The 25,875-nt window shown below is 38.2% G+C and overlaps 1 long non-coding RNA gene across 1 annotated transcript in view; it reads left to right on the top strand.

The window, feature by feature from the left end:
• The window catches only part of LOC145530539 (uncharacterized), a 48,901-nt gene that overhangs the window by 10,714 nt on the left and 12,312 nt on the right, over positions 1–25,875 (top strand). The window contains exons 2-4 of the long non-coding RNA XR_014071877.1: positions 8,566–8,684; positions 8,791–11,124; positions 12,032–12,127. This is a non-coding gene — a long non-coding RNA (uncharacterized LOC145530539). The remainder of the gene's footprint in view (positions 1–8,565; positions 8,685–8,790; positions 11,125–12,031; positions 12,128–25,875) is intronic.

Genomic DNA, 25,875 nt, shown 5'->3' with positions numbered 1-25,875 from the left:
TTTGAAATTGGACCATGTCTTACAATAGACAGTATCTTGCTACTGTCCAGGTGGTAATTGTGATACAATTGTCATTGCCTGTCACATGTGTAAACATCAAAGACTGTAGCATCACAACTAGCAGACTGATTGTTAATAACTTTCAAAAATTCCTGAAGCAATAGTGAGCAGTCTTTGTAATCATTAGGATCCAAATAGATATGGAGCGGAGGGAGGAGAGATAACAAGTCAGGCATGTTTAGTTACATTCTTGAATTGGGAGTCAAGAGTAGGCTAATTCTTCATAATTGGAGAGCGGGTCTAGAAATCTAGCACCAATGGCATTTAGTTATTTTGTTAGAAGATAACTTCACCATCTGTCTTGATAGCACTGTGGACAATACTGGAGCTGAAAACTCAGATATGGACTTCAATGATTTGGAGTAAAAAAGTGCTTCAGTAGAGTCATGTTCTGAAAATAAGAAGCATCAGTATTCTTCAATTCATTCATTTGGCATAAACACACACATACAACTAGAACAATAGATAATAAAAACTGATATATGTAGACTAAAATTATCCTCTCAGTAAGTATAAAGTAAAAAAAATATTCTAAGTGATAAGAAAGCTTATATCATAGTTTTCTTGGTAGTGGCTTTTCCATTTTTATTTTTTTGTAACAATACACAAACTAAAGATTTGGCTTACAGTTGATGGTGTCTTGGATATAATAAAATGTGGTATTAGTTTGGTGAGGATCCAGTGCAGAACATGTGACTAGAATGAAACCTGGCACACTTGGATCTTTGGAATACTTGCTAAATGTGGTGAGCATAGTAGGGTGGACTCTGAATGCTGTAACTTGTACCTACCATGCCAAACTAACCTTCTGCATGCTTTACAATATCCAAGCTCCACCCCTACAGGAGGGTCTTTGTACACAATGACATTTATGCCAAGACAGTCTTTCCATTTCTGGGCATAGACCCAGAGAAAACCATAATTTGAAAAGATAAATGCACCTAAATGTTCACTGCAGCAGTATTTACAATACCCAAGACATGGAAGAAACCTAAATGTCTGCTGACAGACAAATGGATAAAAGAAGATGTGGTGTGTAGACACACACACACACAGAGAAATACATTCAGACCATAAAAGAGAACAATATAATGCCATTTGCAGCAATACGAATGGACCTAGAGATGATCATATTAAGTGAAGTCAGACAGACAAAGATAAATATCATATGGTATTACTTATTCATGGAATCTAAAAAAATACTGATAGAGATGAATATAATTACAAAACAGAAATAGACTCACAGACATAGAAAAAGTATGGTTTTCAAAGGGGAAGATGGGAGGAGGGATAAATTAGGAGTTGGGATTAACATACACATATTACTATATAAAAAATATTGTTCAGCAACAAGGACCGACTGTATAGCACAGAGAACTAGACTCAGCATTTTGAAATAACCTTTAAAAGAAAAGAATTTGAAAAAATATATATATTATACACACATATATATAGCTGAATATATATATATATAGAGAGAGAGAGAGAGAACAGAGTCCCTTTACTGTACACTCAAAACTAAAACAACAATGCAAATCGACTATACTTCAATTAAAAAGAAAAAAGTTGTCCTTCTCTCCTGTACTTGGCCTATAGTGCTAGATAGTGCTGATACTCACTCATATTTCTGCTTCTCCTCTCCTTGACCACACAAAAGGATCTCACTCGAAATTAGTCATGGCCATGTGATTGAAATACACAGATAAGCAACATATTTCCCTCCCTGGTGAAAGCATTTAGGAACCAGCATTGTTTTCATTATTCTTTCTCCCTCTGCTGCAGCAAAGCAGGATGCATCATGTGGAGATAAGGATTTTGAGATAAATGGAAGTATCCTGGAATGCCAAACCATCAGGTAGAGATCAGCTGTCCTAGAGAAGGATCTGGAACCTGTCTGCCATGAATCATTCCTGTTCAAAGTGAAAGTTTTAGTCACTCAGTTATGTCTGACTTTTTGTGACCCTGTGGACTGTAGCCTGTCAGGCTCCTCTGTCCATAGGATTCTCCAGGCAAGAATACTGGAGTGGGTTGCCATTCCCTTTTACAGGAGATCTTCCAGGGATCAAACCTGGATCTCAACTATAGTTTATAAAAAGTTGCAATAAATATTAGTTCTTGTGATTTTAGACTTCTCTGGTGGCTCAGGTGGTAAAGAATCCACCTGCAATGCAGAAGACCTGTGTTTGATCCCTGGGTTATGAAGATACCCTGGAGAAGGGCATGGAAACCCACTCCAGTATTCTTGCCTGGACAATCCCATGGACAGAGGAGCTATAATCCATGGGGTCGCAAAGAGTGGGACACAACTGAGTGACTTTTTCTTTTCACTTTCACTTGTGATTTTTAAGAAAGCTTTATTTGTTTAAGTCATATATCCTATTTTAGACACAGTCCCCTGGACCACTTCATAGCATCAGTTAGAACTTTTTGCTTTTCTGTGTGCTCTCGTGATGAATGTGTGTCTCCCTGGTTTACTGAACTCCACGAGGGCAGGCCCCATGCTCACGTTTACTCAGTATTTTATGCCCAGAAGCGAATCCAATGATTACAGCTAAAAGATGTTCAGGGAATGTGTTGAGGGAATGCTCTTAAACATTCAAACACATCTTTTAATTCCCAGAGGATTTTGAATTGTCCAGGAAGATGGATCTGGACATATCATATAGATATTTGAAAAGATGTGATAAAAGAAGCATCATTTCCATGACTGAATCAAAGAAAGAATTAAGGACCAGAATTAGGAACAAGATATTTGCTCTGTTGGTTAATAAATTCATCTTTCTTCCTTGGATTATTCTGAGGATGATGTATATTTTTATGCTTTTTAGTTCAGTTCAAACTACAACCTCCCTGGAACAAACAAAAACTGATGTGAAGTCCCTATTTATAGCACCATGATTAACTATATCCTGCTAATTGTTGATGGAAAGACTTGAAAATTAAAACAACAAAACTAATGATAACAGAAACCCTCCTGGATTCTCCTACTCTTCAGCCCCTGTGCTTTTGCAGTCAGCTGAATCTTTGCTATGAAGAGCTTTGCTCTGTCCTTTTAACAATAATATCTTAAACTGTTATAGTGCCTTGTAGCTAAGTATCTCCAGACATTTTACAATAGCATTGAAATGAAAGCCAGTTCTCTCAGAATCGCCACAGGAGCCGCACTAAAAGCCAGCAGTTTGTGACTTCATCCTGAAAACAAATGCAGGCTGGTGGGCTGATGGAATACAGGACGACCCTTCTCTTCCATCCCAAGGTGGAACTTGCCCTTCACCTCATGGTAGTGGGAGGCAGGCGAGGAATGAGTATTCATTTCTTCGGAAGACTTGTGACCCACAGACATGAGCAACAGTTAGTGAAGGCATAAAATCAGTTCTTTCCGTTCTCAGAGTCAACATCCCTCAGCCTTAGCTTTTTTTTTTTTTTGAATGAATTTATGGTGGAAAATTAGATTATTTGTAAGCACAATCAAATATTTACATGACAGAAAACTAATTTCCTTATTTAAGCCATCCCAAAATTTGTGCTTGGACATATGGGAGTATTGGAAATCTGTTCTTTCCTTATGCACAGGATTGAGTGTATATATATATAAAGTATTTAATATGCATTTAATGTAACTTTATATATAGTCTATCTACACACATTCTCTCTCCACTATCTGTCTATCTATCTATCTATCTATCATCTTCCCACTCTTCACATATTGTTAAAAAAAAGGCTAGGCTACGATTCTTCAAGTCATAATCCAGTTTTTTCAATTACAATGATCTAATGGATAAAGGATAAGATTCAAAGCCAGAACTACATTAGCAAAGTGAAGAGAGAATTAAGGCAATTTCTCAGTAATTAAGAGAACTGGACAAATCTTTTATTTGGCTGAGAAGTCTAAGGAAGTTGAGGCAAATGTAGGCTGGGGAGGCAGACACAATTGCATTTTCTGAATAAAAGCCTCCTTTGGCTAATTCACTTTGGTCATTGAACCAGAGTTACCCATTTTGACTTTTCCCTCTTAGCCTAAGTGAGGTGGAGGCTTTTGGTCATTAATAATTGATTATTTAGGCAAAGCTCTCTCTGAGCAGCTGCAGAAGAGAGCAGGGAATAAAGCTGTTTAACAACTCCGAGTTTTCTCGAGCACACCAGCACATTCCTTGAAGTTTGGCCATCTGAAATAATAAAGCGTACCATTCTAGTGGGGCTACAGCCAATCCCCACAGAGTGAGTGTTAGCAGCGCTCTCTTTGTAATAGTGATGCAAGCTGTAGCACCCCTGCCCTAGGAAACCATCCAATGGGATTTCTTAAATCCCCTTTACGAGGACTTTTCACCCATGTCCCTCTGCATAAACCCCAGACTCTTGTTGGCTGACAGTTCTCCTCCCTGGCTGATGCCACACTCCAAGAGGGCAGACCTGGGGCACAACTGTTTTCTTTGCCTCCGTTTTTACCGCTGAGCTCAAATTCAGTTGTAGCTGCCTTTAAAAACGACAAATGTGTCCTAATTTTAGAGCATCATAGCAATAATTGTTTTTATTTCGGTGGTGAGGAAAAGTGAAGGAAAAACAGCTTGGGACTTAATAACCGCCTAGCCTGCAGCCATCGACTTTATTCATGAGATTTTTTATCTTCCCTCTCTCTCTCAGTTCACTTTTAGCATCTTCTTTAAGGCTTTAAGGCACAGCATTAAATTACCTTGCAAAGGTTATATGTTTATTTACAAAGAGCTGACTATGAATGGGCCAGAGGGTGGCTTCTGGCAGTAAACATCTTCTGCTCTCTTAACCACGAGGCCAGCTGAATAAAGTGATGTTTAGAACTTCAGACATAGGATAGTTTATGGCTTCATTAACAACCTGACCTGTATTGTGTACAAATTTCAAGAAAGTATGATGCATATTTATTCTCCAAGGTGTGCTGCTTGGTGGTACTTTATTTTTACAGAGAAACTGTAACAATCATCCTTCAAGGTAGGAGTTTTCATTTATATATAACAAATTAGGGGGGAGGGGAGCTTCCCAGGTGGTGCAGTGGTAAAGAATCTGCTTACCAATGCAAGAGGTGCAGGAGACATGGGTTTGATCCCTGAATTAGGAAGATACCCTGGAGGAGGAAATGGCAACCCACTCCAGTACACTTGCCTGGAAAATCCCATGGACAGAGGAGCCTGGTGGGCTACAGTCTGTGGGGTAGCAGAGTCAGACACAGTTAGCAACTGAGCACCCATGTAACAAATTAGAAATTCAGTAACATTTATACAGTGTATATAGTAGCACCTATTTGTGCGCTAATTATATGCATAGTAAGGTGGGTGGTCTTAACCTGACCCTAGATCACAGAAATAAAAAAAAAAAAACTGACATGACAAACTGATTCACAAAATAAACATTTTATTAGGGGCTCATTTATCTGTCCATTTCAAAAACCTGGAAATATATTTTTAAATCCAAGATTTTTAGACAAATATTTGAGTTCATTTTTCTAAAAAAGGGAAAATAGCTAAAGGGAAAATAGCCAATGATATGCTTAATTTTCTCTTTATAAATAGCCAAATATGGAAAATAGAAAAATCACAATCTTCTTTTGTCAAAATTAGTCAACATATCCCTGACAAGTTATATTTTTAATATGATGAATTTTGTGTGCATTTATTTGTGTGTGTGTGTGTGTGTGTGTGTGTGTGAATAGAAAGACATGAAAAGTTGAAAGTTAGGTCTGGGCTTTATTTATGTAAATAAAGATATGTGAAAATAATCATCATAATGATAAGCACTAGCCTTTCCTCTTCATTCTGACATGCCATAATGATTTCAGCCCTTTGGGGGAAGCACAAGTTCCCATTGAACACACTGCATGTGTTGGCTCTTAAGTCCTCAAATGTGGAAATTTCTCTAGACTGGCCAGCGCATCCTTCCAGATCACCACCCTGTCTCCTGTCAATCTTTATCACTCAACCCCATATTAATTTGTACTTTCAATGTGTGTGCCTGTACGTTTATTTCCCCAATTATGCCAACAAGCTTTGGGAAAGCTGAAAAATTATCTTTATTGTATTCCCTTGCAGCATTTGGCTTTAACTACTTCCCCCCAAGAAGGTTCTCAGTAAATACTGTTCCTCGGATTGACTGATATTAAATAGCGATGTTAGATAATGATGATTATGTGCTCAGAGCACTGTCTGGTGCTTACTGTATATTCAATAAATGCTACAAATTTAGTCAGCTAGTTAAGGAAGCTGAAGAAAATAAAATATTTCAGTATCTTACTTGCTTGTGCTTAGTCACTTAGTCTTGTCCGACTCTTTGCGACCCCGTGGACCATAGCCCACCAGGCTCCTCTGTCCATGGGGGTTCTCTAGGCAAGAATACTGGAGTAGGTTGCCATGCCCTCCTCCAGGGGATCTTCCCAACCCAGCCTCCCACATTGCAGGTGGATTCTTTACTGTCTGAGCCACCAGGGAAGTCCATCTTCCCTTGCTTAACCCACATAAACGAGAATGTGATGGAAAGCCTTATTTGTCCTCTAAATAAAATGATCACTTCATCTTTCTCATGGATTTACTTTTTCCTTTATTATGATCACTGCGTCCTTCTTTACCTAGTGAAAACCCCCGCGATCCATCCAGTTCTCGCTAGTGGTCTCCGAGGACTGCTCGTACATTTTCCAGATTGCTGTAGAAGCCTGTCATTTCTTCGGTCTCCCACAGCTGTTTGTCGTGCTGGGGCTTCTCAATGCGAGCCGCTGCTCCCTGATGCTTCCCAGCTGCAGGAGGCTCTGTGTGATGACTCCTTTTGAGATTTTTATGGTTCATACCCTCACTTAGCTGGGTTCTGTTTAACTACACCATCCTAATCGTTGCAATTAAAAAAAAAATCATTAGAACCTTTCAACTTATGTTGGAATATGTAAAATTCTTGCTTGTGTAACGTCTGAAACAAAATGCTAAGCTGACAGATTTTACTTTTTCGTTGTGAGTAGATGTTTTTCCCCCCACTTAATTTTCAATTCATGTAGGAGAAACCTGCAAAGGGGCATGGCCATAATGTCCTGAGGATAATTATGACCAATGAGAAGTTTTCCAGGAATTTTGTAATGGGCCAGGTCTGCACAAGACAACTGAAAAGTCAGCTGCCTGAGAACTTAAGGTGAGGTTACAAAGATAAATCGTGCCTGAGCTTGTTTTTCTCATTCCTTGATAATTTAATGGAGGCAAGTTTTCTTCTAAAAAATTCTTTGGGATTAAAATATATAGAATACACTATATAAAATAGATAACTGACAAGGACCTGCTCTATAGCACAAGAAATTTAACTCAATATTTTGCAATAACTTGTAATGAAAAAGAACCTAAAAAAGAATTTATATATATTTTTATATAGCTATGTATGTATATATGTATCCATAATATATACACACATGTATGTATATCTATAACTGAATCACTTTGCTGTATACCTGAAACTACACCAAACTGCGTATCAACTATATTCCAATAAAAATTTAAAAAATAAATAGCTTGAAATTTCACTCAATAAAAATAAATAAAAATATAAAATAAAAACAAATGTTGTGCTTTCTTCCTACTTGTTCTACAGTTCTTTTTCTTAATCTGACAGATCATCGTAGGTTATATCTGTTATTAACACTCCTAATGAAATCTTTGCTTTTGAGAAACAGAAAATAGTTTTTATGGCTGGAAGTTTCCCATTTCCCAGTGAATTACATACTTTTTCAGTGGCAAGGAAGAACTGATCTAGCAATCCAGGGGTAAACAGTCTCCACTGCAGAAAGAGGACTGTGCCCTAAAGCTCATTAAAGGGATTAAGCCTTCCCAAGGAGAGAAAAATTTCAGGAAAGATAAAGCAGAGAAACAGTGCCAGGAGCTGAAGATTGAAAGGATATCACGAGGAAAGAATATTCTTTGTGTTGATGCAACCTATTAAGTTATATTTGATTTGTGCAAGTTGTACACTGAGCGAATTTAGAGGGCATTATGTATCTCCTGGAGAAGGGAATGGCAACCACTTCAGTATTCTTGTCTGGGGAATCCCATGAACAGAGGAGCCTAGCGGGCCGCAGTCCATGGGGTCACAAAGAGTCGGACACGACTGAGCAACTAAGTACGCATGCATCCATGAACCCATGTGAATCGTGTCTCCCAGAGATTTAGTTGCTCAGTGGTGTCTGATGCTGCAACCCCATGGACTGTGGCTCACCAGGCTCCTCCGTCCATGGGATTCTCCAGGCAAGAATACTGGAATAGGTAGCCATTCCCTTCTCTAGGAGATCTTCTCGACTCAGGGATTGAACCTGGGTCTCCTGTATTACAGGCAGATTCTTTACCGTCTGAGCCACACAGTGCATAACCCTTAACCTTTCTTCATCGTATCTCACTGACCTGAAAATGATAATCACCGGGATAGTAGGAGGACTATGAAATTGCCTAGAACAGAGTAACAGAGTAGAGAATTTAACAAGTTATTTCCCTTCATGCAATACCTATGTGACAGGTATCAGACATCAAAGTGAGTACCTGGAAGCGCTGATGATGTGGACGAGGCTGCTCAGAGTTCTTTAGATCCAGATGTTCCTGGACTCAAACCCTCAGATGGCATAAAAGTGGGAAAGGGTAAGGAAAATGGTGGAATAAATCTCTTGGTCAAGTTGACGATGGCTGCTGCAAATAATGATTCTCCCCCATATCAGTGGCTTAACACAATATAATTTATTTCTAGATCACATAAATTCAAAGGTGGTGTCCACCAACAAGAAAGTCAGAGACCCAGGTGTTTTCCATCTTGTGACTCTTCATCAAACCTGCAGCTACCATGATTGCTCCAGAAAGGGTGGAATGAGGAAAAAAAAAAAAACAGAAGGACTGTTGCTGGTGGCTTCCCCTTGGCCAACCTAAAGGTGGTTCGCATCCCTATGCTGACTGACATTCCTTTGGTGTCATCCCAGCCATATGTCCAGAGGCACTTTCAAGGGAGGCAGTGAAACATAGATGACCTGTGTGTCCAGAAGGAAGGAAAAAAATCAGTCTCTTTCATAGTTTCACCAGAAGCACCTGGATTTCATCTTTTTATCCTAGTCAATGTATCCTCCACAGATTGGGTCTTCTGGATTCAGAAACCAAACTGCATTCCCACAGGAATTCTTTGCTTCTTAAACAACTACGAAAGAAGTAGCAAAGGAGGGATGAGCTCCAATACACAGGCCCATACACACACATGCATGTGCACACAGTTTAAATGTAAAGGGGAACTGCTTTCTTAAAACAAACTATTTAAAATCATGGTATTTGTATCTATGTTTGAGTTAAGCTTAACTAAGTTAAAAGCTAGATGTCTCTCTATATAATTTGTTTAGATTTTGTGATTCTTTAATGGAAAAATAGAACATCTATTTCAAAGAATTTTGACAAATGCCAACTTGTTTTTCTATCAGACTGTAAGAAAGAATCCTATTTTCCCGGATTTTCTGATTTCTGATCGTGTTGAAGTGTATGGAAAATATGCACTGGATTCTCTGTCACTCTTGTAACACCACACTGAGGATAAAGAAACATGTGAGACACCTCTCAATTGTCTTCTCCATATTTGCAAAGAATTTCTTTTACTTTTTGAATTAGTTTGGTTGACAAGCAACTAAGTCTTTTCTGTCTCATCCTTCCCACCACATTAAATCTAATACTCTGAAAATACAGTATTACAGAAACTTATCTGCAGTCTCTGTTCTGCCCACACTTCATTTACATCTTCCTTTTGAAATACTAGCGAAGGAATCTTTGCTAGAAAATAGTAAATCTCATATGCTTAGCCAGAGGGCCTTGAATCAATCAGTCTTCCTTCCTTCCCTCTCTCCATTCTGTTTCTTTTGTTCTTCCTTCTTTCCTTTCTTTCTTTCTCTCTCTCTTCCTTCCTGTTTTTCTTTCTCATTTTCTTTTTCCTTCTGTTTCTCCCTCTCTCCTTCCTGCCTTCTCTCAGTCACTTTTGCAACTGAACTTGTGACCTTAGGAAGCTAGGTGTCTTGCTCACGGGCTGTTTTATTTTTTATTTATGTCTTATTGAAGCTTAAGACTGAGATTTTCCTGTGCGGTGCTCCACGTCCAATCACATCACGTTGCCACTTGCGGTTCTTTCTGCAGGCCTGTGCCCATCGTGGCGCTGGGTTTTTCTGCATGACGATCTGTTTTCCTCTTTGCCTGTCTTGCGTATCATCTCCCTCAATGTCAGCTTTGAACATTTTAATTTTACATTGTCTCTTATCCTCTTCAGAAATTGCCTTAAAGAAATACAATTTTATAAAAGTAAATGAACTTGTCATCACGCTCCCAGTTTAAATGCTTTTCCCACACCTTGAAAAGCTTTACACCTTACAGCACTTAAATATGTTGTGCATTTAATTAAAGGTGGTGTTTGCTGTCATTTCTGTAAGTCGTCAAGCAACAGGCTCTTAGACACAGAGTCCCCTGTTACAACACCGCTTCAATGGGAAAATCAGATTCTCCTTACATCATTGTGAATTACAATGCCTTTTCCAGGAACATAACTCATGGTAAATACAGGCACTGCTTGTAAACTTAGTGAGCTGCTCCTTCCTTTTCAGCAGTGAGGGTTAAAACAGTGGGCATGGTTTTTAGAGAATAACTGCTAAATACCTCCTGTTGGAAAGAAGAACTGTTGGAAGTTCCTGCTGGGTGGGTCTCTGGCCACTCTGAAGAGATATTGCTGGAAAAACTGCATTCTTCTTGTCCTGCTTCTTTGTGGTCTGATTCTGGATTGGCCCATCTGAAAAGTGTTTTGCCGAGACCATGTACAAGTGTCTCAGCTGAAGTAATAACCTGCAAGTGTCCGCAGAGCACAAGTTGAGCATCAACCTTCTGCGGACTGATAAATTCTAAAATAACTTTGTGAATGTTGACTTTTGGCTTGATTCGGTTTGAAAGGCATGGACCGTGCTCCGCTTCTCTTCTAAAAATACTCAAAAGACCAACTCCAGTCTGAAGTTATCATAAATGGCCATGTCAGTTATAAAATTGTGGTCCACTTCCTCCGGGGCATATTCAGGTAAAAATATTGAACTCTTCACACTAATATGAGCTAAGATTCAAGAATCTAAAAGCCAGTGAGACCATTTCTGCTTTCAACCAGCTCATATACCTAAATGAGACTTATTAAAGGGGTGAAAGATATAAGCAAACATATTTATAATAAAATAAGATAATGCAATAAGAAAAGTGTAAAGTATAACTTAGAAAGTTCTTTAAAAGTCTGGGTACACTAGAGATACATCCAGGATGGACAAAACAGACCTCACCCTCCTTATCCTGCATCCATAGATTACTCAAGGCGACATTCAACCTGTAGGGTAGAAATAAACTTTCCCCACTATTAGGGGCTTCCCAGGTGGCTCTAGTGGTAAAGAACCTGCCTGACAATGCAGGAGATGTAAGAGACGCAGGTTCGATCCCTGAGTCAGGAAGTTCCCCTGGAGGAGGGCATGGCAACCCACTCCAGTATTCTTGCCTGGATAAACCATGGACAGAGGAACCTGGTGGGCTACGGTCCATAGGGTCACAAAGAGTTGGACACTACTGAAGCAGCTTAGCACACACAGCAGTGTTACACTGGATTATGAAAATATATCGAGTCGGTGCAAATGACCTACGTGTGTAATTTAGCTTTAATTCCATGAATTACTATGAGGCTGCGGAGTGGCCATGGGCTAGTCTTCGTTTAGCCACAAGTAGAAGTTAACACAACTGATGAACATGGGGTGTTCAAACTCATATATGTACATACTTAGGCCAGAGCTGAGCCTGGGAAATCTCTTTCTACATCTTTCTTATCTGAAACAGTGTAATACTTCTTACAGTTCAATTTTAGCCAACTTAAAAAGGGAAACATTCTTTGAACTTGAGAGTCTATTTCCATTCAACCATCTGAAATAAATTCTTTCCTTTTATTCATTCAGTCTCCAAGCACTGTTCTATGAGTGGATGTCATGTTTTGTACCTGGCCCTGTGTCTCACATGTTTGGGGACCTCACTCAGCACAGGATGAAGGAAAGGTGAGTGAAAGGGTGAACGGATTCACCAGCACTGAATTTCCATGTTATCATCTCTGCAAGAACCCATCAGCTTCCTCTTATCCCCATTAGTCTGTGGCTCCCTATGAGGAGTTAGTATTATTACTAGTTAGTTATCTTCCATTCAAAGTCATGGGTAAGGCATCTAGCCCTTGAAAACAATTTTCACAAAATGTTCTTTCTCTTCTTTGCCAAAATCTCAAAGAGGGAAATAAGAGGAAAGGAAGAATTTAAATATGATAGTAAAACTTTTGTGTATGCCCTTGGTCTCCCTGGGATACGCTTGGTTGCCTTCTTTCCCCTTCTGAGCGGATAGACACAGAAAGAATTACATTTGAGGTTTTTACATGGATGAGCAACATCTGTTTTAACCTGAATGGTTCAATGTGTTTCTGAAGAACCATGTTTACAGAATTAATTTGGTTATAAATATGAGAACAAATTTAGGCTACAAATTTAACTTGTTTTTTTTCCCTAAGGCAAGCTAATTCATAAAATCTGAAATATTGTTTTGGCCATGAAGTAATCTTTCCTCTAACTTAATAAGTAAATGGAAGGAGAAAACATAATAAAGCTCAAATCACAGCAGCTAAAAAGTTAACACCTTAGTGGTGAATAGCCAAAATAAGAAAGAATGGCCTGTTGCCAGCAGGCAAAAGGTCCCAAACCTGTTAAACCTCTTTCTTAGAGCTGTAACACTTTGCTTTCAAGTTATTCAACCTTTCACCCAATAGGTTTCTTTCTGTGACCTTTGAACCATAGTTATTTGTTTAGCGTTGTGGTAATAGAGTTTGGAAATCTGAAAAACATTAAGTTAAATGTAAGGGTGTTGAGAAGGTGGAATTCTTTAAGTGAGCTGCAGAAATTCTATCTGGTAGATTTAAACTTTTTTTTTTTTTGTCTTCATTGGAGTGAGGGAAAAGAAAAATATTGTGGGTCTTTGGAAACATTATCAAAGTTTTCTTTTCTTTTTTAATAAACGGAAAGAATGTTATTGATGGTATGTATGTGTGAAGAGTGAAGAAAAGTAATGATATCTTTTAGCATCTAATTTTTAAAAAATTATAAAAGTAAAAATTTAACAGACCAGTCAAAATTTTAATTGAAGTTAGATATACTGTCAATAATCTTCAGCCTGGAAAATATACTTTAATATTCATATGATCATAATTTCCAATCTGCAAGATTACCAAATGCTCAAGATTCTTACAGAAGTTTCTCCTTCTTTGCTGTGCTTAGTTTGATGAATTTGTCTCGTTCTTCCTGCAAATGTATAGGTAGATAAAATTTAGACCCTTATATTATGATTCTTTTGAAGTAATATTAGCTGTATGTGAAACTTTGTGTTCAATTTAATAATGTTGTAATATAATTATATTAAATGTACATGTTTATTATCCCAAAATATCATGATTAAAGAGTGCAAAACTTGAGAGTTAATGTCAGTAACTTTTTCTTTACAATAGTTATGAGCATTTAGAATACTGCCCTTTCATTCACGTTTTTAGCCTCATGTATCTGTGGCCTTTCTGCTGCCAGAATTTTAGTGCTAAGACTTTTCTGGATTATTCTTAATAATTTGAAATTTAATGTCTAATGGACAAGAGAGGAGCTTCTAATTTTTTGATCAGGCAATGAGGATTGACAATGGTCAAAACTGTTATGTTATAATCTTCTGTGAAAGTAACCAAATAAAATATTTTGCAATACCTCTAGTAGTGTCAGCTTTAGAACTGTTTTTGTCTGGAATAATTTGAAGGATACGAAAGTGTTTCTGACCTCTAATATCTGTGTATCTGTCTGTCTGTCTGTCTATCTACCATCTACCTATATTCTTTTTAAAATTATTTTATTTATTTTTGGCCGTGCTTGGTCCCCGTGACGGCTCGGGCTTTCTCTGGTTGCAGTGACGGGCTCTTGGCTGCGGGGCCAGGCTTCTCCCTGCAGTGATTTCTCCTGTGATAGAGCAGGCTCTAGGGTGCCTGGGCTCAGAAGTCGAGGCATGTGGGCTCAGCAGTTGCGGCTCCCAAACTCTAGAGCAGACGCTCAGTAGTTGTGGTGCATGCACTTGGCTGCTCCGAGGCACGTGGGGCCCTCCTGGATCAAGGATCAAACCCATGTCTCCTGCATTGGCAAGCAGATTCTTCACCACTGAGCCACCAGGGAAGCTTGTACCCTTGTCTGAATCTACAGTACTCAGTCCCTTCATTTACTTACTTATTCAGAAAAAATGTGTGGAGCATGTATCCTATGACTAGTACTATGCAAAGCACTAGAGATAAAGACTCTTGAGAGTCCCTTGGACTGCAAGGAGATCCAATCAATCCATCCTAAAAGAGATTAATCCTGGGTGTTCATTGGAAGGGCTGATGTTGAAGCTGAAACTCCAATACTTTGGCCACCTCATGCTAAGGGTTGACTCATTGGAAAAGACCCGAATGCTGGGTAGGATTGGAGGCGGGAGGAGAAGGGGACGACAGAGGATGAGATGGTTGGATGGCATCACCGACTCAATGGACATGGGTTTGGATAGACTCCGGGAGTTGGTGATGGACAGAGAGGCCTGGCGTGCTGCAGTTCATGGGGTCGCAAAGAGTCGGACACGACTGAGCGACTGAACTGAACTGAACTGAGAGATAAAGACAGACAGACAAGTCTCAAAGAGCTCCGGATTAAAGCACTAAGTGTTAGTCACTCAGTCTTTGTGACTGCATGGACTGTAGCCCGCCGAGCTCCTCTGTCCATGGAATTCTCCAGGCAAGAATACTGGAGTGGTTAGCCATTCCCTTCTCCAGGAGATCTTCCTGACCCAGAAGTTAAACCCAGGTCTTCTGCATTGCAGGCAGATTCTTTACCATCTGAGCCACCAGGGAAGCCCTAAAGCACTGAAGACCTTGGTTAAATATGAAGTCAGATAGATTACAATATTAGGCCCTCTAAGGAGCTGTGGGTCTATATAGTGTACTGTCAATGATGCTAGATCTAAAGTAATGATACCTGGGCTTTAAGCCTATGGCTCGTCCCAGTTTGTACTAACTATCCAATGAAATACCTAGGATGGGTCTCTTTACTTCTCACCCTCCTCTTCAGTCAATTCTGTGTCCACAAAGTCTTAAAGGAGCCCTGGAAAAACAAAGGCATCCAGGCACTCCCCGGCACAAGCGTGCTCTTCCTTGCATTCCCACTTTGTCCTTTGTGAGCCTGCAGCCTCACGTGGGGCACACTGGTGAGATATTTGTTTAGGTGTCATTTTCTCCCATCTTCTCACCTCTGTATCCCTAGCTCCTAATGCGAGGCCAAGAATGTAGTATGAGCCAATAAATATTTAAATAAATAACTGACAGGAGCAACTAGAAGGGAAAGGAACAGTGGAAAGAGAAACACTATGAATCTGGCAGTGATTATAATCTTACCTAAAAAGATGCATTGTGTGTTTTCCATATTTTATTCTATAGTAGAAATCTTGTGCTTTGGTGGTATTTATTACTGAAGGCAGCTTTCACTGCCCATATGGCCGTGTAACTCTATTAGAGTATGCTGTCTGAATGGTTGAAGGATGTATCGAAACAGAGAACTAATGTATACACACCCAGTACCCCATGACACACATAAGAGCAAATGCTTCCCTTCCAAGTCCTCATTCTACTGGTAATTTACTGACACATGGCATCAGTTGTCTTCAGGACAACAAATAATCTAATAATCTGAAACTTGTTTGATCACCTGGATAAAACTCCCAGATCGTTATGCCTACTGACATTAAACATCTAGGTCTTCTCAGATATTGATTACATTGCAGTTTCTACACACATAATTAGTTTCACCATTTTTACAAATCTCTCCAGTGAGTTTGGTCAAACAACCAGATAAGTCATCTAAGAGATTAATTTGTCTGATGTGCTTTATGTAATGTGTGCCTAATAAATATTTGTTGAGTTAGTGTTTTTGCTGAGTTAATGAATTTGAGTTAACTAGGAAGTCTCTGAATATCAGAAATTCCATGAGGAAGGGTGACTGGGTTGTCAACTGGATATTTTCAAATGAGTTGTCTTCAGAGAACAATATCCACTCTTAAGCATGGGATAAATGTTCATATGCTGAACAAATGCACGTTATCAATTTCACAATCCATGAATGCAGATATCAATAAAATATAGAAATAAAATCCACCAACATTTCTGAGGTATATTCAGTGCTCCTAAGATCTTTGTCTAAGAATTAGGCATCCCTAAGGATTAGGAAGATAAGGTTTCAAGTTTTCATTTGTTTTAGGAACTCCTTTTTGAGTTTAATTCTTATGAACTCAACAGCAACCTCAGGAGTTAATGCTCTTGAAGGGGAGGCAATGCTATATATTCCAATTCTATCAGTCACCATAATCTATAGATGCTTCTCAATATATCATATTGACAGACTGCAACATTTGTATATATTGCTGCTTAAGAAAAATATATGCACAGGCACATAGACTTGTTGGGTGAACATGCTTCATTGTTATGGGAAAAAAAATTGCAATCCAAGCTATTTCTTATATTTTTTGTTCAAATCAATTAGAGAGCAATATCAAAGAGATTGGTATATTTGCTGTACTAGAATGATATTCAAAGTTTAAACATTACTATGTGATTTTAGTAGAGGATGAGTCTATTTATGGATTTATTGAGGGCAAACTAAGGGCAATTGTGGATTTTCTTTCTTAGATGAAAAAAAAAAATTGTCCTAGCTTTAAAGAACCATCTGTCTATCCTCTTTCCTCATGGGGTTTTAAAAATGTAGTACCAAGGAATTTCATTGATCCTATTTTACATCCCCAAGGATTTCTCAATGTCCTTTCCCAAGTATTTGCCATTTCCCATGATGCTATATCCAACTTTTTAGTACACAGTGTCCCATTCTTGCTTAATCCCACCATGCATCTATTCTTAGCCGTAGTCTTATTCTTAGCCATAGTCAGATTTTCTTCTAATGAGTGGCTTTATACTGCCCCTCCCATTAATTAGCATCATTATGAAATATGATTAAGATTATATCAAAGGAATCTACAGCTCACTGATCTTTAGAAAGTCACTTCTTAGTTGTAATTTTTTAAAGCATTCAATGCCAGTCTCAAACAGAATTATGACTTCTTCACTGAAAAATTCTAGTTTGCTTGTCTGCTAGTATTTTCATCCTCACTTTAACTTCATGTGCTTGTGGTCTCAGAGATCCTCTTTGTTCCCTACGTATATTCTATTCTACTGATATTTACTTTGTCATTGATTCCTATCAATAACACCTTGGTAACTTGTTTTCCAGAGAAGGCAATGGCACCCCACTCTGGTACTCTTGCCTGGAAAATCCCATGGACGGAGGAGCCTGGTAGGCTACAGTCCATGGGGTCGCTAAGAGTCGGACACGACTGAGCGACTTCCCTTTCACTTTTCCCTTTCATGCACTGGAGAAGAAATGGCAATCCACTTCAGTATTCTTGCCTGGAGAATCCCAGGGACTGCAGAGCCTGGTGGGCTGCCGTCTATGAGGTCGCACGGAGTCGGACACGACTGAAGCGACTTAGCAGCAGCAGCAGCAACTTGTTTTCACTTATCATGTGCTTTCCCTTTTCAACTAGATGATGTGGGTTTGGATCTTCAAGATTTCTCTATTGTTTAGACTAATCTCTTAACTGAGTCTGCCAATCTCTACTTACTCTAAGCAATTCTCTACACAGCTACCTAAAATACAGCTCAGAAACTCTCATTTTTCCAGACATGATCTGAGAAATCTTTTGGATTCCACAACATATATGAAAGCGACACCTTACCTCTTGACTTTCTAATGCAGTTTGATTCTATGGATATCTCCAACTGTACCACATACCTCTCCTGACCTTCACCCAGAGCCCAAGTTTTGTTTCTTCTTCTCCGGTGTGGATAGAGCCTGCTAAAGTTTTGAGAACTGGAAATGATCATCCATTACTGTCCTCCCTACACAGAAGATGGCTTCAGTAAGAAGCTCAAGTACATAGGAAAGATAAAAGGCTTTGCGGTTAGACAAACCTGGAGATGAGTCCCACTCCCCGTCATTTCCAAGTTATGTCAATTTAACTGGAAAATGGAGATAATCCAGCCCTTGAGTGATGAAGTGAATGTCCATGTGAAAGTATATTGTGGAAGAATGGAAGCATTTATTAATGAGTATCCTTTGTGTAATGATCAAGTTGAAGAAAAGAAAAAGAAACATTATGAGTTCTGTTGTTGACTGTGCTGTGACAGTCTGGCCAACAGGGTACAGTGGGCTGGGTCTGGTAGCCGTTTAGGCCAGTGGTTCAGAGAGGTCTAAGCTCCAGTCTGCTGCCCTAAGGGCTCCTGATTAGCAAGAGTCTTGACTTTTGTGTGAGATTTCCATGCCCTGGAAATTGTTTTCACTGCCAAATAGCTTCTCATTAGTTTTTTTCTTCTAAATAACATCTCACTTCAGATTTGCTCAGAGCAGCAGATCAAAGAAAGTGTGTGAACTTTGGCCAGGGCAGGAGGCAAAAGAAGGAAGGGTGGTGACAAAGTGAAATGCATTTTCCAAACTGATTTTGTCAGGGCTGAAGACTTGTGAAGAAAGATTGTGCCCATCCTTTTATTTCCCTTCCATTCATTAAAGTCTGCTGCTACCTGGAAAAAAAAAAAAATCTAGTCAAAAATAGAAACAGGAAAACTTTTATTTTACTCCTTCCTACAAATACAGATTGCCAAAGTAGACTGTTCCTATGAAACCTTTAGTAAGCAGAAATGGTGTAAAGCCAAGAAGCAGTTACCTTAGGACAAACTTGATAATGGATGCATAGAGTAAATCAAGACAAAGCCCAGATACTCACAGATACAGTTCAGAGCTATGGCATCTTGACACTGAGATGCTGAGTGCTGTTCCTGGGGAAGGAGCTTGGCAGTGCCACTTTCATGCTTAGGATGTGTGAAGTCTGTAATGGTTCACTGAAAAATACATATTGAACTCTGTTTTTGCTTTTTGCCTTTGTTGGGGTCGGGGGAGGTAAAAGGTAAATTCCATTTTGAGTTCTTTTGGTTATCCAAAACAAGAACTAATAAAAGTCTTTTTTAAAAAAAACAAAAACAGGAGCATTGTAAAGCAAACTTTCAAAAAGTCAGGATTATCTACTGGAATCAAAGTGAATTGAGTACTTTAACTAAAATGTATAGTAAATATGTAAGTCTGATTGGTTAAAAACACATGGAGAAATTAATTGGAATCTCCACTTATAGAGCATATATAATAATAGTGACATGTACTGTTTTGCTTTTCCAAAGTAAACGTGCTTTGTTCATTACATTTGGCCCTCATGATCCACCCTACTCATGAAATGGAATCAGTTCAGTTCAGTCGCTCAGTTGTGTCCGACTCTGTGACTCCATGAATCGCAGCACGCCAGGCCTCCCTGTCCGTCACCAGCTCCCAGAGTTTACCCAAACTCATGTCCATAGAGTCGGTGATGCCATCCAACCATCTCATCCTTTGTCGTCCCCTTCTCCTCCTGCCCCCAATCCTTCCCAGCATCAGGGTCTTTTCCAATGAGTCAACTCTTTGCATGAGGTGGCCAAAGTATTGGAGTTTCACCTTCCTTCCAATGAACACCTAGGACTGATCTCCTTTAGGATGGACTGGTTGGATCTCCTTGCAGTCCAGGGGACTCTCAAGAGTCTTCTCCAACACCACAGTCCAAAGCATCAATTCTTTGGCACTCAGCTTTCTTCACAGTCCAACTCTTACATCCATACATGACCACTGGAAAAACCATAGCCTTGACCAGATGGACCTTTGTTAGCAAAGTAATGTCTCTGCTTTTAAATATGCTATCTAGGTTGGTCATAACTTTCCCTCCAAGGAGTAAGTGTCTTTTAATTTCATGGCTGCAATCACCATCTGTGGTGATTTTGGAGCCCAGAAAAATAAAGTCAGCCACTGTTCCCACGGTTTTCCCTTCTATTTGCCATGCAGTGATGGGACCAGATGCCATGATCTTAGTTTTCTGAATGTTGAGCTTTAAGCCAACTTTTTCACTCTCCTCTCTCACTTTAATCAAGAGGCTTTTTAGTTCCTCTTCACTTTCTGCCATAAGGGTGGTGTCATCTGCATGTCTGAGGTTACTGATATTTCTCCCAGCAATCTTGATTCCAGCTTGTGCTTCCTCCAGCCCAGCGTTTCTCATGATGTACTCTGCATAGAAGTTAAATAAGCAGGGTGACAATATACAGCCTTGACATACTCTTTTTCCTATCTGGAACCAGTCTGTTGTTCCATGTCCAGTTCTAACTGTTGCTTCCTGACCTGCATACAGGTTTCTCAAGAGGCAGATCAGGTGGTCTGGTATTCCCATCTCTTTCAGAATTTTCCACAGTTTATTGTGATCCACACAGTCAAAGGCTTTGGCATAGACAATAAAGCAGAAATAGATGTTTCTCTGGAACTCTCTTGCTTTTCGATGATCCAGCGGATATTGGCAATTTGATCTCTGTTTCCTCTGCCTTTTCTAAAACCAGCTTGAACATCTGGAAGCTGGAACATTCCATCTAAAATGGCATAGGGATCATTAAAAATGAAAATGGTATTTCCCCCAAACATTGATCTCTTTATTACGATTTGACTAAACAGTTCTTTCCAATAGCAAGTACATAGGAAAATCACATTTTCTTTTGAGTAAATGTGATTTTTCAAAGCACAAAAAATATTTTTTCTAGGTATATGTAAAATTCTTATTATGGGTGAAATTTAAGACTGTTTCTGTTCAAGAGAAAATGTTTAGAAAATATAAGATCACTATGAAAATATGAACTAAAATTTTCTCATTTCCTTTCTTTTCAATTATTGGTGCATTCCTTCTGCTATATAGTGTGTATGTATATATGTGTGTGTGTATAAAATCAGAACATCCATGGTTCCTCTGTTTGTTTCCATCTAACATGTCTTGAAATATCATTGTATTTCTTTGAAATACAATGTCATTCTTTGAAAACAAGATGTTTGATGATTTCATAATTTAACATAATAATACAGTTAACTGATCTCTTCATGTTGCAAATTCAGTTTTAAAAAAAAAACATTTTTACTATTATCATGTCTTTTAGTTATTTTAAACGTTTATATTCAACTCCAGAGGCTAATGTTTTACAGTTAAACTTTTGTATCAGGGGATATAAATTAAAAAAAAAAATGTATGTGTTGTATCTAAGAACATTTTCATTTAATAAGTTCACAGTTGGCCAACAATCTCATCAGATCGTGTTTTGAACAGGTTAACATTTTTCATTCACAAAATAAACATGTAGAAAAAGATCACTGTTGTGTGAGAACGAGGAACTTCTTCAGGAAACTCTGCACATGATGATTATAACCTAGAGGAAAAGGCCAGGAGAGGAAAAGCCAAAAAACTTACCCAGGGGACTCGTGGGCACACAAGCACATGAGTTATAAGGAGTAACTGAGCATCAGGTGAATTAGGAGTGATGTAATACAATTTAAGGCCTCTCTTATATTCTCACCCCTTTCTTGGCTCCCAGATGACCAAAGAGTCTCTCATTACTCAAGCTCTTTGTTTCCTTTGGACCCAGGTTTGGTCTCCTTTATTGTTACACATTATAGCATTATCAGTACATTACACTCAGGAACTCATTGAAATCAATATGTTTGTTGGGCTAAATTCTTTAATAGCAAGATTAAACTATATATCTGCATTATCACGCATATTCAACTGTGTTGAATGAATGAATGCATTTTCTGAGTTATTAGCCACTGAAGAGTTTTCAATGACCAGAGCAAGTTGATGAAAATTTCTCACCTCTTCTAGAGTTCCTGATTCTACTTCAAGTTATCCCTGAAAAGGGATTGTTATTGTTCAGTCGCTAAGTTGTGGCCATCTCTTTGTGACCCCACGGACTGCAGCATTCTAGGATCCCCTGTCTTTCACTGTTTCCCAGAGCTCGCTCAAACTCATGTCCATTGAGTCGGTGATGCCATCCAACCATCTCACCCTCTGTTGCCTCCTTCTCCTCCTGCCCTCAATCTCCCAGCATCAGGATATTCTCCAATGAGTTAGCTTTTCACATCAGGTGGCCAAAGTATTGGAGCTTTAGCTTCAGGATCAGTCCTTCCAGTGAATATTCAGGCTTAATTTCCTCTAGGATTGACTGGTTGGATCTCCTTGTTCTCCAAGGGACTCTCAAGAGTCTTCTCTAGCACCATAATTTGAAAGCATCAATTCTTCGGCACTTAGCCTCCTTATGTTCCAACTCTCACATTGGTACATGACTACTGGAAAAACCATAGCTTTGACTATATAGAGCTTTGTCAGAGAAGTAATGTCTCTGCTTTTTAATATGCTGTCTAGTTTTGTCATAGCTTTCCTTCCAAGGAGCAAGCATCTTTTAATTTCATGGTCACAGTCACCATATACAGTGATTTTGGAGCTCAAGAAAATAAAGTCTGTTTCCATTGTATCCCATCTATTTTCCATGAAGTAATGGGACTAGATGCCATGATCTTAGTTTTTTTTTGAATGTTGTTTTAAGCGAGCTTTCTCACTCTCCTATTCACCTTCATCAAGAGGCTCTTAGTTCCTCTTTGCTTTCTGCCATTAAGGTGGTATTGTCTGCATATCTGAGGCTATTGATATTTCTCCAAGCAATCTGAAAAGGGATAGTGGGACAAAAAAGACTAGCTCCTTTGCAATTATGCTTTCTTATTTGTCTATAGAATTTCTCTTTTTATATTCTTGTTTTTTTGTTAAAAAGATAGTGCATTTGGCAAAAATTTTTTATTATAATAGAAAATAGAATCTATTAAAAAGGTTTTATGTCAGATTTTCTGGGTGGAAATAAGAAGCTACAACTTACTTTTTTCATTTGTGTTACATATATCATTTAGAGAACAATCTGACTGTTCAGAAAGTCTCCCTTATGTACAGTATCTTGGTTGAGTCACCATGATAAAGGTTAAAATCATCAGTTAAGATTTTCAAAATTCAAATTTTCTTTTAAAGTATTTATTCATTCAACTATTCACTTTTTCATTCATTCAGCATAGAAAAAATATAGTGCTTCATAAAACTGGTGAAGGGAAAAGCAAACATAATTTAATTATTTGCCTGAAGAAAATGACTCCTCATCAAAATTTTATTTTGATATTAGAATAGAAATTTGAAAATTGATAGAAAACTGAAAAACTGAGGCAGAGTGCCTATGAATCTTATACCCAGTTCTCCCTATGTTCACATCTGACCTTAGTATGATAAACGTATTACAATTAATGAATCAATTTTTATACATTGTAATTAACTAAAATTATGTTTTATCAGATTTTTTAAAGTTTTTAGCCAATGTCCTTTTTATACCAGGCTGTGACATTTTTCTCTTATAAAGCAGATTTTCCCCTGTTTAACGACCTTTCAAGTTTCAGGAGTACTGAACGTATATTTCGGGTGGCTTCTCAGGTGGCTCAGTGGTAAAGAATCTACCTGCTAGTGCAGGAGAGAGAGACACAAGTTTGATCTCTGGGTCAGAAAATTCCCCTGGAGCAGGAAATAGCAACCCAATCCCGTATTCTTGTCTGAAAAAACCCATGGGCAGAGGAGCCTGGTGGGCTGCAGTCCATGGGGCTGCAAAGTATGGGACAGGGCTGAGTGACTGAGCACTCTTTCTCTTCTGGTCGTATATTTTATGGAATGCTACTCAACTGGGATTTATCTGTTGTTTTTCTTGTGGTTAAACTGGAATTACAGGTTTTGGGTAAGAAGATAATCCAGAAAAAGTGCCCTTCTCATCACATCTTATCAAAGGCATCTGTTGTCAACGTGGCTCATCAGATTTCTCTACTGTAAAGTTATTATTTTTCCCCTCTTTTCATATTATTCTCTTTGAGGGAAAATCACTATGTATGGTACACACTAAAGGAATGGAGAGTTATGGTCCACCTCAATAAGAGTGGAGTATCACATGAATTATTTGAAATTCTTCTACTTGGGAGACTTGTCTATTCTTTTTTATTTACTTACTGACTTATTTACTTTTTGCATATTGATAGCCAATTATTCTTACATCACTTGTTGAAATCATTATCTTTTAACCATTGGATTTCCTTTGCATTTTTGTAAAAAAAGAATCAATTGTCTATATTTGTATGGGCTTATTTCTGGGCTCTCTAATTCAAAAATATCATGCTTTCAGGAATATTATAGCATTATATTAAACTTCAAATCAGATAATGTGAGTCCTCTAACTTTGCATTTCTTCCTCAGAATTATAAAAACAATTATAAATCTTTTTCCTTTCCATAAGAACTTCAGACATAGTTTGTCAATTTGTACAAAATAGTTTGCTAGGATTTTGATTCTTGATTGAGATTATACAGCATCTCTAGATCAAATTGGGTATATCTGACTTGTTAACATCACTGAATCTTTCAATTCATAAATACAAAATATCTCTCCACTTATGTAGATCTTCATTTTTTTAACTGTGTTTTGTCATTCTCTACATGTAGATTTTAGATATTTCTCATCTTCAAATATACCTATTTAATGTTATAAATCTTCCTTTCTGCTCTGCTTTCACTATATTCTATAAGTTTTGATAAGATGTATTTTATTTTCATACAGTTCAAAACATTTTTTCAGTTTTTCTGATGACTTCTTTTTGACCCATTATGGGTTTCTAAACATCCATGGATTTGGTTTATTTTTTACTGTTTAATTGCTAAAATACTGATTTCTGTTATTTTAATTTTACTTTAATTCCATGGTTGTCTGAAGATGTATTTTGTATGATTTCTATTTTTCTAAATTTGTTACTACAGGTCATTGGGGTTTTTTTGTTTTTTTTTTAAGCCAGGATTTCTGCTTCATTGGTATATTCAGTTTCAACTTCTCAGATTTGAATAACTTATCGTATTTTTAAAAATGGTGTGTTAAACATGATGCCCTTGAATAATGTTAATAAGAGCCATAATAGACAAGCAGATCATTATGGGGGCATTTGCTGTGGGAGGCGTTATAGGAAGTCAAAGTCACTGGCATGGTGTAGAGTCAAAGCCCCGAGGTATGACAGGGCACACTCTCTGAGCTGATGCTTTAACGTCAAGAGGAGGGAAGCCATGATTACATCTTCATTGTTCTTTTCATTTATGAATGGGAAATCTCATAGGTTTAGATAATCAAAAATTCTGTTTAAGGACTTGAATAAAGTTTTTGATCTGTAAAGAGCAAATTGCTTCTCAGTCTATGAGTCTGGAATGCTCTTCACCTTCAGGAAAAACATCTCAGTAATACTAGGATGCTAGGATCCTAGTAATACTAGGAACTGGAGGACACCCTTAGCTGATTGTTAGAATCTTCTCAATAATGTATTAAACACACATATTTCCTAGAAAAATCCTCATACTTTTTTCAGCCAAAATGGGATCTGGCCTAAGAATCTGTGTAGTTTAAAGATATTCAAGTGTTTCTGATGATCTGTTAAGTTGAGTTAGTCAAGACCTGAGGAATGGACCATCAGAGTAGCAAAGAAATATAATCTTTAGCAGTTCCGTGTTTAAACATGAGCTCCTATGAAAAGTCACAAAAGGAACAAAGTGTCAACTGTGGGTTGCCTCATCCAATAATAGAGATTCTTTTTCTTTTAAATTAATTTTTATTGGAGTATAATTTCTTTGAAATGTTATGTTTCTTTATACTGCACAGCAAAATGAATCAGCTATAT

Source organism: Giraffa tippelskirchi, chromosome 12 (genome assembly GCF_054371585.1).
Source record: "Giraffa tippelskirchi isolate mGirTip1 chromosome 12, T2T-mGirTip1v1.2.pri, whole genome shotgun sequence".
In the NCBI taxonomy this organism is placed as follows: domain Eukaryota; kingdom Metazoa; phylum Chordata; class Mammalia; order Artiodactyla; family Giraffidae; genus Giraffa; species Giraffa tippelskirchi.
Note: the sequence above shows the minus strand (reverse complement) of the source record. Positions and strands in the feature narration are given on the sequence as shown.